Consider the following 16,486-nt stretch of genomic DNA (forward strand, 5'->3'; position numbering starts at 1 on the left):
AAGTTTACTGCTGTTTCGTACGTATGACGGCATTGGGCTGGAAATGCCGGTTTTGGCATTCTGTACAGAAAGGGTTTGTAAACCACTGAATCCACACGTGAGTTTACCTCCGTCAGTTGAATGCACACATTGACAACCATTCAGTTAGATAGCTCCGTTTTGGTTTTAGAAGCAAATATTTCTCTGTACCACCTATGGTCCCATTCACTCGGGAATATCCCAACGCAGCTCCTAGAAGAAATGTGTTTCTGACTCGCTGAATCTCAACATAGATACAACTCTCTTAGCTGAACGAACGCACAGCAGAGCAGTTTGAAGGAAACGTTTCTCCTGAATTTTAGACGAATTTTACTTCTGTTTCTTACGTATGACGACATTGGGCTGGAAATGCCGGTTTTGGGATTCTGCACAGAAAGGGTTTGCAAACCGCTGAATCCACACGTGAGTTTAACTCCGTCAGTTGAATGCACACATTGACAACCATTCAGTGAGATAGCTCCGTTTGGTTTCAGAAGCAGATATTTCTCTGTACAGCCTATGGTCCCATTCACTCGGGAATATCCCAACGCAGCTCCTAGAAGAAACGTGTTTCTGAGTCGCTGAATCTCAACGTAGATTCAACTCTCTTAGGTGAACGAATGGCAGTCGAGCAGTTTCAAGGAAACTTTTCTCCTGAATTTTGGACGAAGTTTACTGCTGTTTCGTACGTATGTTGGAACTGGGCTGGAAATGCCGGTTTTGGGATTCTGCACAGAAAGGGTTTGCAAACCGCTGAATCCACACGTGAGTTTAACTCCGTCAGTTGAATGCACACATTGACAACCATTCAGTTAGATATCTCCGTTTTGGTTTTAGAAACAGATATTTCTCTGTACAGCCTATGATCCCATTCACTCAGGAATATCCCAATGCAGCGCCTAGAAGAAACGTGTTTCTGACTCGCTGAATCTCAACATAGATTCATCTCTCTTAGGTGAATGAAAGCACAGCAGAGCAGTTTCAAGGAAATCTTTCTCCTGAATTTTAGACGAAGTTTACTGCTCTTTCGTACGTATGCCGGGAGGGGGCTGGAAATGCCGGTTTTGGGACTCTGCACAGAAAGGGTTTGCAAACCGCTGAATCCACACGTGAGTTTGACTCCGTCAGTTGAGTGTACGCATGGACAACCATTCAGGTAGATAGCTCCGTTTTGGTTTTGGAAGCAGATATTTCTCTGTACAGCCTATGGTTCCATTCACTCAGGAATATCCCAGTGCAGCTCCTGGAAGAAACGTGCTTCTGATTCGCTGAATCTCAATATAGATTCATCTCTCTTAGGTGAACGAACGCACAGCAGAGCAGTTTCAGGGAAACGTTTCTCCTGAATTTTAGATGATGTTTACTGCTGTTTCGTATGTAAGACGGCATTGGGCTGGAAATGCCGGTTTTGGCATTCTGCACAGAAAGGGTTTGCAAACCGCTGAATCCACACGTGAGTTTAATTCCGTCAGTTGAATGCACACATTGACAACCATTCAGTTAGATAGCTCCGTTTTGGTTTCAGAAGCAGATATTTCTCTGTACGGCCTATGGTCCCATTCACTCGGGAATATCCCAACGCAGCTCCTAGAAGAAACGTGTTTCTGAGTCGCTGAATCTCAACGTAGATTCAACTCTCTTAGGTGAACGAATGGCAGTCGAGCAGTTTCAAGGAAACTTTTCTCCTGAATTTTGGACGAAGTTTACTGCTGTTTCGTACCTATGACGGCATTGAGCTGGAAATGTCTGTTTTGGGATTCTGCACAGAAAGGGTTTGGAAACCGCTGAATCCACACGTGAGTTTAACTCCGTCAGCTGAATGCACACATTGACAACCATTCAGTTAGATAGCTCCGTTTTGGTTTTAGAAACAGATATTTCTCTGTACAGCCTATGATCCCATTCACTCAGGAATATCCCAATGCAGCGCCTAGAAGAAACGTGTTTCTGACTCGCTGAATCTCAACATAGATTCATCTCTCTTAGGTGAATGAAAGCACAGCAGAGCAGTTTCAAGGAAACGTTTCTCCTGAGTTTTAGATGAAGTTTACTGCTCTTTCGTACGTATGACGGCATTGGGCTGGAAAAGCCAGTTTTGGGATTCTGCACAGAAAGGGTTTGCAAACCGCTGAATCCACACGTGAGTTTAACTCCACCGGTTGAATGCACATGTTGACATCCATTCAGATAGATAGCTCCGTTTCGGATTTAGAAGCAGATATTTCACTGTACAGCCTACGGTTCCATTCACTCGGGAATATCCCAACGCAGCTCGTAGAAGAAACGTGTTTCTGATTCCCTGAATCTCAACGTAGATTCAACTCACTTAGGTGAACGAATGGCAGTCGAGCAGTTTCAAGGAAACGTTTCTCCTGAATTTTGGACGAAGTTTATTGCTGTTTCGTACGTGTGACGGCATTGGGCTGGAAAAGTCTGTTTTGGGATTCTGCACAGAAAGGGTTTGGAAACCGCTGAATCCACACGTGAGTTTAACTCCGTCAGTTGAATGCACACTTTGACAACCATTCAGTTAGATAGCTCCGTTTAGGTTTTAGAAACAGATATTTCTCTGTACAGCCTATGATCCCATTCACTCAGGAATATCCCAATGCAGCGCTAGAAGAAACGTGTTTCTAACTCGCTGAATCTCAACATAGATTCAACTCTCTTAGGTGAACGAACGCACAGCAGAGCAGTTTGAAGGAAACGTTTCTCCTGAATTTTAGACGAATTTTACTGCTGTTTCGTACGTATGACGACATTGGACTGGAAATGCCGGGTTTGGCATTCTGCACAGAAAGGGTTTGCAAACCGCTGAATCCACACGTGAGTTTAACTCCGTCAGTTGAATGCACACATTGACAACCATTCAGTGAGATAGCTCGGTTTTGGTTTCAGAAGCAGATATTTCTCTGTACAGCTTATGGTCCCATTCACGCAGGAATATCCCAACGCAGCTCCTAGAAGAAACGTATTTCTGATTCGCTGAATCTCAACGTAAATTCAACTCTCTTAGGTGAACGAATGGCAGTCGAGCAGTTTCAAGGAAACGTTTCTCCTGAATGTTGGACGAAGTTTATTGCTGTTTCGTACGTATGACAGCATTGGGCTGGAAATGTCTGCTTTGGGATTCTGCACAGAAAGGGTTTGGAAACCGTTGAATCCACACGTGAGTTTAACTCCGTCTGTTGAATGCACACATTGTCAACCATTCAGTTAGATAGCTCCGTTTTGGTTTTAGAAACAGATATTTCTCTGTACAGCCTATGATCCAATTCACTCAGGAATATCCCAATGCAGAGCCTAGAAGAAACTTGTTTCTGACTCGCTGAATCTCAACATAGATTCAACTCTCTTAGGTGAACGAAGGCACAGCAGAGCACTTTCAAGGAAACGTTTCTCCTGAGTTTTAGATGAAGTTTACTGCTTTCGTATGTAAGACGGCATTGGGCTGGAAATGCCGGTTTTGGCATTCTGCACAGAAAGGGTTTGCAAACCGCTGAATCCACACGTGAGTTTAATTCCGTCAGTGGAATGCACACATTGACAACCATTCAGTTAGATAGCTCCGTTTTGGTTTTAGAAGCAGATATTTCTTTGTACCGCCTATGGTCCCATTCACTCGGGAATATCCCCACGCAGCTCCTAGAAGAAACGTGTTTCCGAATCTCTGAATCTCAACATAGATTCAACTCTCTTAGGTGAATGAAAGCACAGCAGAGCAGTTTCAAGGAAACGTTTCTCCTGAGTTTTAGACGAACTTTACTGCTGTTTCGTACGTATTCCGGCATTGGGCTGGAAATGCCGGTTTCGGGATTCGGCATAGAAAGGGTTTGCAAACCGTTGAATCCACAGGTGAGTTTAACTCCGTCAGATGAATGCACACATTGACAACCAATCAGTTAGATAGCTCCGTTTTGGTTTTAGTAGCAGATAATTCTCTGTACAGCCTATGGTCCCATTCACTCGGGAATATAACATCGCAGCTCCTAGAAGAAAGGTGTTTCTGACTCGCTGAATCTCAACATAGATTCAACTCTCTTAGATGAATGAACGCACAGCAGAGCAGTTTCAAGGAAACGTTTCTCCTGAGTTTTAGATGAAGTTTACTGCTGTTTCGTACGTATGACGGCATTGGGCTGGAAATGCCGGTTTTGGCATTCTGTACAGAAAGGGTTTGTAAACCACTGAATCCACACGTGAGTTTACCTCCGTCAGTTGAATGCACACATTGACAACCATTCAGTTAGATAGCTCCTTTTTGGTTTTAGAAGCAGATATTTCTCTGTACAGCCTATGGTCCCATTCACTCGGGAATATCCCAACGCAGCTCCTAGAAGAAACGTGATTCTGATTCGCTGAATCTCAACGTAGATTCAACTCTCTTAGGTGAAAGAACGCACAGCAGAGCAGTTTCAAGGAAGAGTTTCTCCTGAGTTTTAGACAAAGTTTACTGCTGTTTCGTACATATGTTGGCACTGGGCTGGAAATGCCGGTTTTCGGATTCTGCACAGAAAGGGTTTGCAAACCGCTGAATCCACACGTGAGTTTAACTCCGTCAGTTGAATGCACACATTGACAACCATTCAGTTAGAAAGCTCCGTTTTGGTTTTAGAAGCAGATATTTCTCTGTATAGTCTATGGTCCCATTCACTCGGGAATATCCCAACGCAGCTCCTAGAAGAAACGTGTTTCTGATTCGCTGAATCTCAACGTAGATTCAACTCTCTTAGGTGAACGAACGCACAGCAGAGCAGTTTCAAGGAAACGTTTCTCCTGAGTTTTAGATGAAGTTTACTGCTGTTTCGTATGTAAGACGGCATTAGGCTGGAAATGCCGGTTTTGACATTCTGCACAGAAAGGGTTTGCAAACCGCTGAATCCACACGTGAGTTTATCTCCGTCAGTTGAATGCACATATTGACAACCATTCAGTTAGAGAGCTCTGTTTTGGTTTTAGAAGCAGATATTTCTCTGTACCGCCTGTGGTCCCCTTCACTCGGGAATATCCCCACGCAGCTCCTAGAAGAAACGTGTTTCCGACTCGCTGAATCTCAATATAGATTCAACTCTCTTAGGTGAATGAAAGCACAGCAGAGCAGTTTCAAGGAAACGTTTCTCCTGAGTTTTAGACGAAGTTTACTGCTGTTTCGTGCGTATTCCGGCATTGGGCTGGAAATGCCGCTTTCGGGATTCGGCACAGAAAGTGTTTGCAAACCGCTGAATCCACATGTGAGTTTAATTCCGTCAGTTGAATGCACACATTGACAAGCATTCAGTTAGATAGATCCGTTTTGGTTTTAGAAGCAGATATTTCTCTGTACCGCCTATGGTCCCATTCACTCGGGAATATCCCCACGCAGCTACTAGAAGAAACGTGTTTCCGACTCGCTGAATTTCAATATAGATTCAACTCTCTTAGGTGAATGAAAGCACAGCACAGCAGTTTCAAGGAAACGTTTCTTCTGAGTTTCAGACGAAGTTTACTGCTGCTTCGTACGTATTCCGGCATTGGGCTGGAAATGCCTCTTTCGGGATTCGGCACAGAAAGTGTTTGCAAACCGCTGAATCCACATGTGAGATTAATTCCGTCAGATGAATGCACACATTGACAACCATTCAGTTAGATAGATCCGTTTTGGTTTTAGAAGCAGATATTTCTCTGTGCCGCCTATGGTCCCATTCACTCGGGAATATCCCCACGCAGCTCCTAGATGAAACGTGTTTCCGACTCGCTGAATTTCAATATAGATTCAACTCTCTTAGGTGAATGAAAGCACAGCAGAGCAGTTTCAAGGAAACGTTTCTTCTGAGTTTTAGACGAAGTTTACTGCTGTTTCGTACCTATTCTGGCATTGGGCTGGAAATGCCGGTTTCGGGATTCGGCACAGAAAGGGTTTGCAAACCGCTGAATCCACACGTGAGTTTAACTCCGTCAGATGAATGCACACAATGACAACCATTCAGTTAGATAGCTCCGTTTTGCTTTTAGAAGCAGTTATTTCTCTGTACAGCCTATGGTCCCATTCACTCGGGAATATCCCATCGCAGCTCCTAGAAGAAAGGTGTTTCTGACTCGCTGAATCTCAACATAGATTCAACTCTCTTAGATGAATGAACGCACAGCAGAGCAGTTTCAAGGAAACGTTTCTCCTGAGTTTTAGATGAAGTTTACTGCTGTTTCGTACGTATGCCGGCATTGGCCTGGAAATGCCGGTTTTGGGATTCTGCACGGAAAGGGTTTGCAAACCGCTGAATAGACACGTGAGTTTAACTCCGTCAGTTGAATGCACACATTGACAACCATTCAGTTAGATAGCTCTGTTTTGGTTTTAGAAGCAGATATTTCTTTGTTCCGCCTATGGTCCCATTCACTCGGGAATATCCCCACGCAGCTCCTAGAAGAACCGTGTTTCTGACTCGCTGAATGTCAACATAGATTCAACTTTCTTAGGTGAATGAACGCACAGCAGAGCAGTTTCAAGGAAACGTTTCTCCTGAGTTTTAAACGAAGTTTACTGCTGTTTAGTACGTATGACGGCATTGGGCTGGAAATGCCAGTTTTGGGATTCTGCACAGAAAGGGTTTGCAAACCGCTGAATCCACACGTGAGTTTAACTCCGCCAGTTGAATGCACATGTTGAAATCCATTCAGTTAGATAGCTGCGTTTCGGATTTAGAAGCAGATATTTCACTGTACAGCCTACGGTCCCATTCACTCGGGAATATCCCAACGCAGCTCCTAGAAGAAATGTGTTTCTGACTCGCTGAATCTCAACATAGATTCAACTCTCTTAGGTGAACGAACGCACAGCAGAGCAGTTTGAAGGAAACGTTTCTCCTGAATTTTAGACGAATTTTACTTCTGTTTCGTACGTATGACGACATTGGGATGGAAATGCCGGTTTTGGGATTCTGCACAGAAAGGGTTTGCAAACCGCTGAATCCAAACGTGAGTTTAACTCCGTCAGTTGAATGCACACATTGACAACCATTCAGTGAGATAGCTCCGTTAGGTTTCAGAAGCAGATATTTCTCTGTACAGCCTATGGTCCCATTCACTCGGGAATATCCCAACGCAGCTCCTAGAAGAAACGTGTTTCTGATTCGCTGAATCTCAACGTAGATTCAACTCTCTTAGGTGAACGAATGGCAGTCGAGCAGTTTCAAGGAAACTTTTCTCCTGAATTTTGGACGAAGTTTACTGCTGTTTCGTACGTATGACGGCATTGGGCTGGAAATGTCTGTTTTGGGATTCTGCACAGAAAGGGTTTGGAAACCGCTGAATCCACACGTGAGTTTAACTCCGTCAGTTGAATGCACACGTTGACAACCATTCAGTTAGATAGCTCCGTTTTGGTTTTAGAAACAGATATTTCTCTGTACAGCCTATGATCTCATTCACTCAGGAATATCCCAATGCAGCGCCTAGAAGAAACGTGTTTCTGACTCGCTGAATCTCAACATAGATTCAACTCTCTTAGGTGAATGAAAGCACAGCAGAGCAGTTTCAAGGAAATCTTTCTCCTGAATTTTAGACGAAGTTTACTGCTGTTTCGTACGTATGCCGGGAGGGGGCTGGAAATGCCAGTTTTGGGATTCTGCACAGAAAGGGTTTGCAAACCGCTGAATCCACACGTGAGTTTGACTCCGTCATTTGAGTGCACGCATGGACAACCATTCAGGTAGATAGATCCGTTTTCGTTTTAGACGCAGATATTTCTCTGTACCGCCTATGGTCCCATTCACTCGGGAATATCCCCACGCAGTTCCTAGAAGAAACGTGTTTCCGACTCGCTGACTTTCAATATAGATTCAACTCTCTTAGGTGAATGAAAGCACAGCAGAGCAGTTTCAAGGAAACGTTTCTTCTGAGTTTTAGACGATGTTTACTGCTGTTTCGTACGTATGTTGGCACTGGGCTGGAAATGCCGGTTTTGGGATTCTGCACAGAAAGGGTTTGAAAACCGCTATATCCACACGTGAGTTTAACTCCGTCAGTTGAATGCACATATGGTAAACCATTCAGGTAGAGAGCTCCGTTTTGGTTTTAGAAGCAGATATTTCTCTGTACAGCCTATGGTCCCATTCACTCCGGAATATCCAAATGCAGCTCCTAGAAGAAACGTGTTTCTGATTCGCTGAATCTCAACATAGATTCAACTCTCTTAGGTGAAAGAACGCACAGCAGAGCAGTTTGAAGGAAACGATTCTCCTGAATTTTAGACGAATTTTACTGCTGTTTCTTACGTATGACGACATTGGGCTGGAAATACCGATTTTGGGATTCTGCACAGAAAGGGTTTGCAAACCGCTGAATGCACACGTGCGTTTAACTCCGTCAGTTGAATGCACACATTGACAACCATTCAGTGAGATAGCTCCGTTTTGGTTTTAGAAGCAGATATTTCTCTGTACAGCCTATGGTCCCATTCACTCACGAATATCCCAATGCAGCGCCTAGAAGAAACGTGTTTCTGACTCGCTGAATCTCAACATACATTCAACCCTTTTAGGTGAATGAAAGAACAGCAGAGCAGTTTCAAGGAAACCTTCCTCCTGAATTTTAGACGAAGTTTACTGCTGTTTCGTACGTATGCCGTCATTGGGCTGGAAATGCCGGATTTGGGACTCTGCACAGAAAGGGTTTGCAAACCGCTGAATCCACACGTGCGTTTAACTCCATCAGTTGAATGCACACATTGACAACCACTCAGGTAGATAGCTCCGATTTGGTTTTAGAAGCAGATATTTCTCTGTACAGCCTATGGTCCCATTCACTCGGGAATATCCCAACGCAGCTCCTAGAAAAAACGTGTTTCTGATTCGCTGAATCTCAATATAGATTCAACTCTCTTAGGTGAACGATCGCACAGCAGAGCAGTTTCAAGGAAACGTTTCTCCTGAGTTTTAGATGATGTTTACTGCTGTTTCGTATGTAAGACAGCATTGGGCTGGAAATGCCGGTTTTGGCATTCTGCACAGAAAGGGTTTGCAAACCGCTGAATCCACACGAGAGTTTAACTCCGTTAGTTGAATGCACACATTGACAACCATTCAGTTAGATAGCTCCGTTTTGGTTTTAGAAGCAGATATTTCTCTGTACCGCCTATGTTCCCATTCACTCGGGAATATCCCCACGCAGCTCCTAGAAGAACCGTGTTTCTGACTCGCTGAATCTCAACATAGATTCAACTCTCTTAGGTGAAAGAACGCACAGCAGAGCAGTTTCAAGGAAGAGTTTGTCCAGAGATTTAGACGAAGTTTACTGCTGTTTCGTACATATGTTGGCACTGGGCTGGAAATGCCGGTTTTCGGATTCTGCACAGAAAGGGTTTGCAAACTGGTGAATCCACACGTGAGTTTAACTCCGTCAGTTGAATGCACACATTGAAAACCATTCAGTTACATAGCTCCATTTTGGTTTTAGAAGCAGATATTTCTCTGTACAGCCTATTGTCCCATTCACTCCGGAATATCCCAACACAGCTCCTAGAAGAAACGTGTTTCTGATTCGCTGAATCTCAGCATAGATTCAACTCTCTTAGATGAACAAACGACAGTCGAGCAGTTTCAAGGAAACGTTTCTCCTGAATTTTAGATGAAGTTTGCTGCTGTTTCGTACGTATGACGGCATTGGGCTGGAAATGTCGGTTCTGGGATTCTGCACAGAAAGGATTTGCGAACCGCTGAATCCACACGTGAGTTTAACTCTGTCAGTTGAATGCACACATTGACAACCATTCAGTGAGATAGCTCCGTTTTGGTTTCAGAAGCAGATATTTCTCTGTTCAGCCTATGGTCCCATTCACTCGGGAATATCCCAACGCAGCTCCTATAAGAAACGTGTTTCTGATTCGCTGAATCTCAACATAGATTCAACTCTCTTAGGTGAATGAAAGCACAGCAGAGCAGTTTCAAGGAAACCTTTCTCCTGAATTTTGGACGAAGTTTCCTGCTGTTTCGTACGTATGCCGGCAGGGGGCTGGAAATGCCTGTTTTGGGACTCTGCACAGAAAGGGTTTGCAAACCGCTGAATCAACACGTGAGTTTATCTCGGTCAGTTGAATGCAGACATGGACAACCATTCAGGTAGAGACCTCCGTTTTGGTTTTGGAAGCAGATATTTCTCTGTACAGCCTATGGTCCCATTCACTCGGGAATATCCCAATGCAGCTCCTAGAAGAAACGTGTTTCTGATTCGCTGAATCTCAATATAGATTCAACTCACTGTGGTGAACGAATGCACAGCAGAGTAGTTTCAAGGAAGCGTTTCTTCTTGTTTTAGACGATGTTTACTGCTGTTTCGTACGTATGTTGGCACTGGGCTGGAAATGCCGGTTTTGGGATTCTGCACAGAAAGGGTTTGCAAACCGCTGAATCCACACGTGAGTTTAACACCGTCAGATGAATGCACACATTGACAACCATTCAGTTAGATAGCTCCGTTTTGGTTTTAGAAGCAGATGTTTCTCTGTACAGCCTATGGTCCCATTCACTTGAGAATATAGTATCGCAGCTCCTAGAAGAAAGGCGTTTCTGACTCGCAGAATCTCAACATAGATTCAACTCTCTTAGATGAATGAACGCACAGCAGAGGAGTTTCACGAAAACGTTTCTCCTGAGTTTTAGATGAAGTTTACTGCTGTTTCGTACGTATGCCTGCATTTGGCTGGAAATGCCAGTTTTGGGATTCTGCACAGAAAGGGTTTGCAAACCGCTGAATACACACGTGAGTTTAACTCTGTCAGTTGAATGAACACATTGACAACCATTCAGTTAGATAGCTCCGTTTTGGTTTTAGAAGCAGATATTTCTCTGTACCGCCTATGGTCCCATTCACTCGGGAATATCCCCACGCAGCTCCTAGAAGAACCGTGTTTCTGACTCGCTGAATCTCATCATAGATTCAACTCTCTCAGGTGAAAGAACGCACAGCAGAGCAGTTTCAAGGAAGAGTTTCTCCTGAGTTTTACACGAAGTTTACTGCTGTTTCGTACATATGTTGGCACTGGGCTGTAAATGCCGGTTTTTGGATTCTGCACAGAAAGGGTTTGCAAACCGCTGAATCCACACGTGAGTTTAACTCCGTCAGTTAAATGCACACATTGAAAACCGTTCAGTTTCATAGCTCCATTTTGGTTTTAGAAGCAGATATTTCTCTGTACAGCCTATGGTCCCATTCACTCGGGAATATCCCAACGCAGCTCCTAGAAGAAATGTGTTTCTGATTCGCTTAATCTCAGCATAGATTCGACTCTCTTAGGTGAACAAACGACAGTCGAGCAGTTTCAAGGAAACGTTTCTCCTGAATTTTAGACGAAGTTTGCTGCTGTTTCGTACGTATGACGGCATTGGGCTGGAAATGTCGGTTTTGGGATTCTGCACAGAAAGGGTTTGCAAACCGCTGAATCCACACGTGAGTTTAACTCCGTCAGTTGAATGCACACTTGACAAACATTCAGTGAGATAGCTCCGTTTCGGTTTCAGAAGCAGATATTACCCTGTACAGCCTATGGTCCCATTCACTCGGGAATATCCCAACGCAGCTCCTAGAAGAAACGTGTTTCTGATTCGCTGAATCTCAGCATAATTTCGACTCTCTTAGGTGAGCAAACGACAGTCGAGCAGTTTCAAGGAAACGTTTATCCTGAATTTTAGACGAAGTTTGCTTCTGTTTCGTCCGCATGACGGCATTGGGCTGGAAATGTCTGTTTTGGGATTCTGCACAGAAAGGGTTTGGAAACCGCTGAATCCACACGTGAGTTTAACTCCGTCAGTTGAATGCAAACATTGAAAAACATTCAGTTAGATAGCTCCACTTTGGCTTAAGAGCAGATATTTCTCTTTACAGCCTATGGTCCCATTCACTCGAGAATATTCCATCGCAGCTCCTAGAAGAAACGTGTTTCTGACTCGCTGAATCTCAACAAAGATTCAACTCTCTTAAGGGAATGAACGCACAGCAGAGCAATTTCAAGAAAGCGTTTCTCCTGAGTTTTAGACGATGTTTACTGCTGTTTCGTACGTATGTTGGCACTGGGCTGGAAATGCCGGTTTTGGCATTCTGCACAGAAAGGGTTTGCAAACCGCTATATCCACACGTGAGTTTAACTCCGTCAGTTGAATGCACACACGGACAACCATTCAGGTGGATAGCTCCGATTTGGTTTTAGAAGCAGATATTTCTCTGTACAGCCTATGGTCCCATTCACTCCGGAATATCCAAACGCAGCTCCTAGAATAAACGTGTTTCTGATTCGCTGAATGTCAACATAGATTCAACTCTCTTAGGTGAAACAACGCACAGCAGAGCAGTTTCAAGGAAGAGTTTGTCCAGAGTTTTAGACGAAGTTTACTGCTGTTTCGTACATATGTTGGCACTGGGCTGGAAATGCCGGTTTTCGGATTCTGCACAGAAAGGGTTTGCAAACTGGTGAATCCACACGTGAGTTTAACTCCGTCAGTTGAATGCACTCATTGACAACCATTCAGTGAGATAGCTCCGTTTTGGTTTTAGAAGCAGATATTTTTCTGTACAGCCTATGGTCCCATTCACTTACGAATATCCCAATGCAGCGCCTAGAAGAAACGTGTTTCTGACTCGCTGAATCTCAACATACATTCACCTCTCTTAGGTGAATGAAAGAACAGCAGAGCAGTTTCAAGGAAACCTTTCTCCTGAATTTTAGACGAAGTTTACTGCTGTTTCGTACGTATGCCGGCATTGGGCTGGAAATGCCGGATTTGGGACTCTGCACAGAAAGGGTTTGCAAACCGCTGAATCCACACGTGAGTTTAACTCCGTAAGTTGAATGCACACATTGAAAACCATTCAGTTAAATAGCTCCATTTTGGTTTTAGAAGCAGATATTTCTCTGTACAGCCTATTGTCCCATTCACTCCAGAATATCCCAACACAGCTCCTAGAAGAAACGTGTTTCTGATTCGCTGAATCTCAGCATAGATTCAACTCTCTTAGGTGAACAAACCACGGTCGAGCAGTTTCAAGGAAACGTTTCTCCTGAATTTTAGACGAAGTTTGCTGCTGTTTCGTACGTATGACGGCATTGGGCTGGAAATGTCGGTTCTGGGATTCTGCACAGAAAGGATTTGCAAACCGCTGAATCCACACGTGAGTTTAACTCTGTCAGTTGAATGCACACATTGACAACCATTCAGTGAGATAGCTCCGTTTTGGTTTCAGAAGCAGATATTTCTCTGTTCAGCCTATGGTCCCATTCACTCGGGAATATCCCAACGCAGCTCCTATAAGAAACGTGTTTCTGATTCGCTGAATCTCAACATAGATTCAACTCTCTTAGGTGAATGAAAGCACAGCAGAGCAGTTTCAAGGAAACCTTTCTCCTGAATTTTGGACGAAGTTTCCTGCTGTTTCGTACGTATGCCGGCAGAGGGCTGGAAATGCCTGTTTTGGGACTCTGCACAGAAAGGGTTTGCAAACCGCTGAATCCACACGTGAGTTTAACTCGGTCAGTTGAATGCAGACGTGGACAACCATTCAGGTAGAGACCTCCGTTTTGGTTTTGGAAGCAGATATTTCTCTGTACAGCCTATGGTCCCATTCACTCGGGAATATCCCAATGCAGCTCCTAGAAGAAACGTGGTTCTGATTTGCTGAACCTCAATATAGATTCAACTCACTGAGGTGAACGAATGCACAGCAGAGCAGTTTCAAGGAAGCGTTTCTCCTTGTTTTAGACGATGTTTACTGCTGTTTCGTACGTATGTTGGCACTGGGCTGGAAATGCCGGTTTTGGGATTCTGCACAGAAAGGGTTTGCAAACCACTGAATCCAAACGTGAGTTTAACTCCGTCAGATGAATGCACACATTGACAACCATTCAGTTAGATGGCTCCGTTTTGGTTTTAGAAGCAGATGTTTCTCTGTACAGCCTATGGTCCCATTCACTTGGGAATATAGTATCGCAGCTCCTAGAAGAAAGGCGTTTCTGACTCGCAGAATCTCAACATAGATTCAACTCTCTTAGATGAATGAACGCACAGCAGAGGAGTTTCACGAAAACGTTTCTCCTGAGTTTTAGATGAAGTTTACTGCTGTTTCGTACGTATGCTGCATTTGGCTGGAAATGCCAGTTTTGGGATTCTGCACAGAAAGGGTTTGCAAACCGCTGAATACACACGTGAGTTTAACTCCGTCAGTTGAATGAACACATTGACAACCATTCAGTTAGATAGCTCCGTTTTGGTTTTAGAAGCAGATATTTCTCTGTACCGCCTATGGTCCCATTCACTCGGGAATATCCCCACGCAGCTCATAGAAGAACCGTGTTTCTGACTCGCTGAATCTCATCATAGATTCAACTCTCTCAGGTGAAAGAACGCACAGCAGAGCAGTTTCAAGGAAGAGTTTCTCCTGAGTTTTAGACGAAGTTTACTGCTGTTTCGTACATATGTTGGCACTGGGCTGTAAATGCCGGTTTTTGGATTCTGCACAGAAAGGGTTTGCAAACCGCTGAATCAACACGTGAGTTTAACTCGGTCAGTTGAATGCAGACATGGACAACCATTCAGGTAGAGACCTCCGTTTTGGTTTTGGAAGCAGATATTTCTCTGTACAGCCTATGGTCCCATTCACTCGGGAATATCCCAATGCAGCTCCTAGAAGAAACGTGGTTCTGATTCGCTGAATCTCAATATAGATTCAACTCACTGAGGTGAACGAATGCACAGCAGAGCAGTTTCAAGGAAGCGTTTCTCCTTGTTTTAGACGATGTTTACTGCTGTTTCGTACGTATGTTGGCACTGGGCTGGAAATGCCGGTTTTGGGATTCTGCACAGAAAGGGTTTGCAAACCGCTGAATCCACACGTGAGTTTAACTCCGTCAGATGAATGCACACATTGACAACCATTCAGTTAGATAGCTCCGTTTTGGTTTTAGAAGCAGATGTTTCTCTGTACAGCCTATGGTCCCATTCACTTGGGAATATAGTATCGCAGCTCCTAGAAGAAAGGCGTTTCTGACTCGCAGAATCTCAACATAGATTCAACTCTCTTAGATGAATGAACGCACAGCAGAGCAGTTTCACGAAAACGTTTCTCCTGAGTTTTAGATGAAGTTTACTGCTGTTTCGTACGTATGCCTGCATTTGGCTGGAAATGCCAGTTTTGGTATTCTGCACAGAAAGGGTTTGCAAACCGCTGAATACACACGTGAGTTTAACTCTGTCAGTTGAATGAACACATTGACAACCATTCAGTTAGATAGCTCCGTTTTGGTTTTAGAAGCAGATATTTCTCTGTACCGCCTATGGTCCCATTCACTCGGGAATATCCCCACGCAGCTCCTAGAAGAACCGTGTTTCTGACTCGCTGAATCTCATCATAGATTCAACTCTCTCAGGTGAAAGAACGCACAGCAGAGCAGTTTCAAGGAAGAGTTTCTCCTGAGTTTTAGACGAAGTTTACTGCTGTTTCGTACATATGTTGGCACTGGGCTGTAAATGCCGGTTTTTGGATTCTGCACAGAAAGGGTTTGCAAACCGCTGAATCCACACGTGAGTTTAACTCCGTTAGTTAAACGCACACATTGAAAACCGTTTAGTTACATAGCTCCATTTTGGTTTTAGAAGCAGATATTTCTCTGTACAGCCTATGGTCCCATTCACTCGGGAATATCCCAACGCAGCTCCTAGAAGAAACGTGTTTCTGATTCGCTGAATCTCAGCATAGATTCGACTCTCTTAGGTGAACAAACGACAGTCGGGCAGTTTCAAGGAAACGTTTTTCCTGAATTTTAGACGAAGTTTGCTGCTGTTTCGTCCACATGACGGTATTGGGCTGGAAATGTCTGTTTTGGGATTCTGCACAGAAAGGGTTTGGAAACCGCTGAATCCACACGTGAGTTTAACTCCGTCAGTTGAATGCAAACATTGACAAACATTCAGTTAGATAGCTCCACTTTGGCTTTAGAAGAAGATATTTCTCTGTACAGACTATGGTCCCATTCACTCGAGAATATCCCATCGCAGCTCCTAGAAGAAACGTGTTTCTGACTCGCTGAATCTCAACAAAGATTCAACTCTCTTAAGGGAATGAACGCACAGCAGAGCCGTTTCAAGAAAGCGTTTCTCCTGAGTTTTAGACGATGTTTACTGCTGTTTCGTACGTATGTTGGCACTGGGCTGGAAATGCCGGTTTTGGGATTCTGCACAGAAAGGGATTGGAAACCGCTATATCCACACGTGAGTTTAACTCCGTCAGTTGAATGCACACACGGACAACCATTCAGGTAGATAGCTCCGATTTGGTTTTAGAAGCAGATATTTCTCTGTACAGCCTAGGGTCCCATTCACTCCGGAATATCCAAACGCAGCTCCTAGAATAAACGTGTTTCTGATTCGCTGAATGTCAACATAGATTCAACTCTCTTAGGTGAACGAACGCACAGCAGAGCAGTTTGAAGGAAACGTTTCTCCTGAACTTT

This window comes from Aotus nancymaae, unplaced genomic scaffold, assembly GCF_030222135.1.
Source record: "Aotus nancymaae isolate 86718 unplaced genomic scaffold, 86718_ANA_hifiasm-v0.15.2.pri h1tg000099l, whole genome shotgun sequence".
NCBI classification, from domain to species: domain Eukaryota; kingdom Metazoa; phylum Chordata; class Mammalia; order Primates; family Aotidae; genus Aotus; species Aotus nancymaae.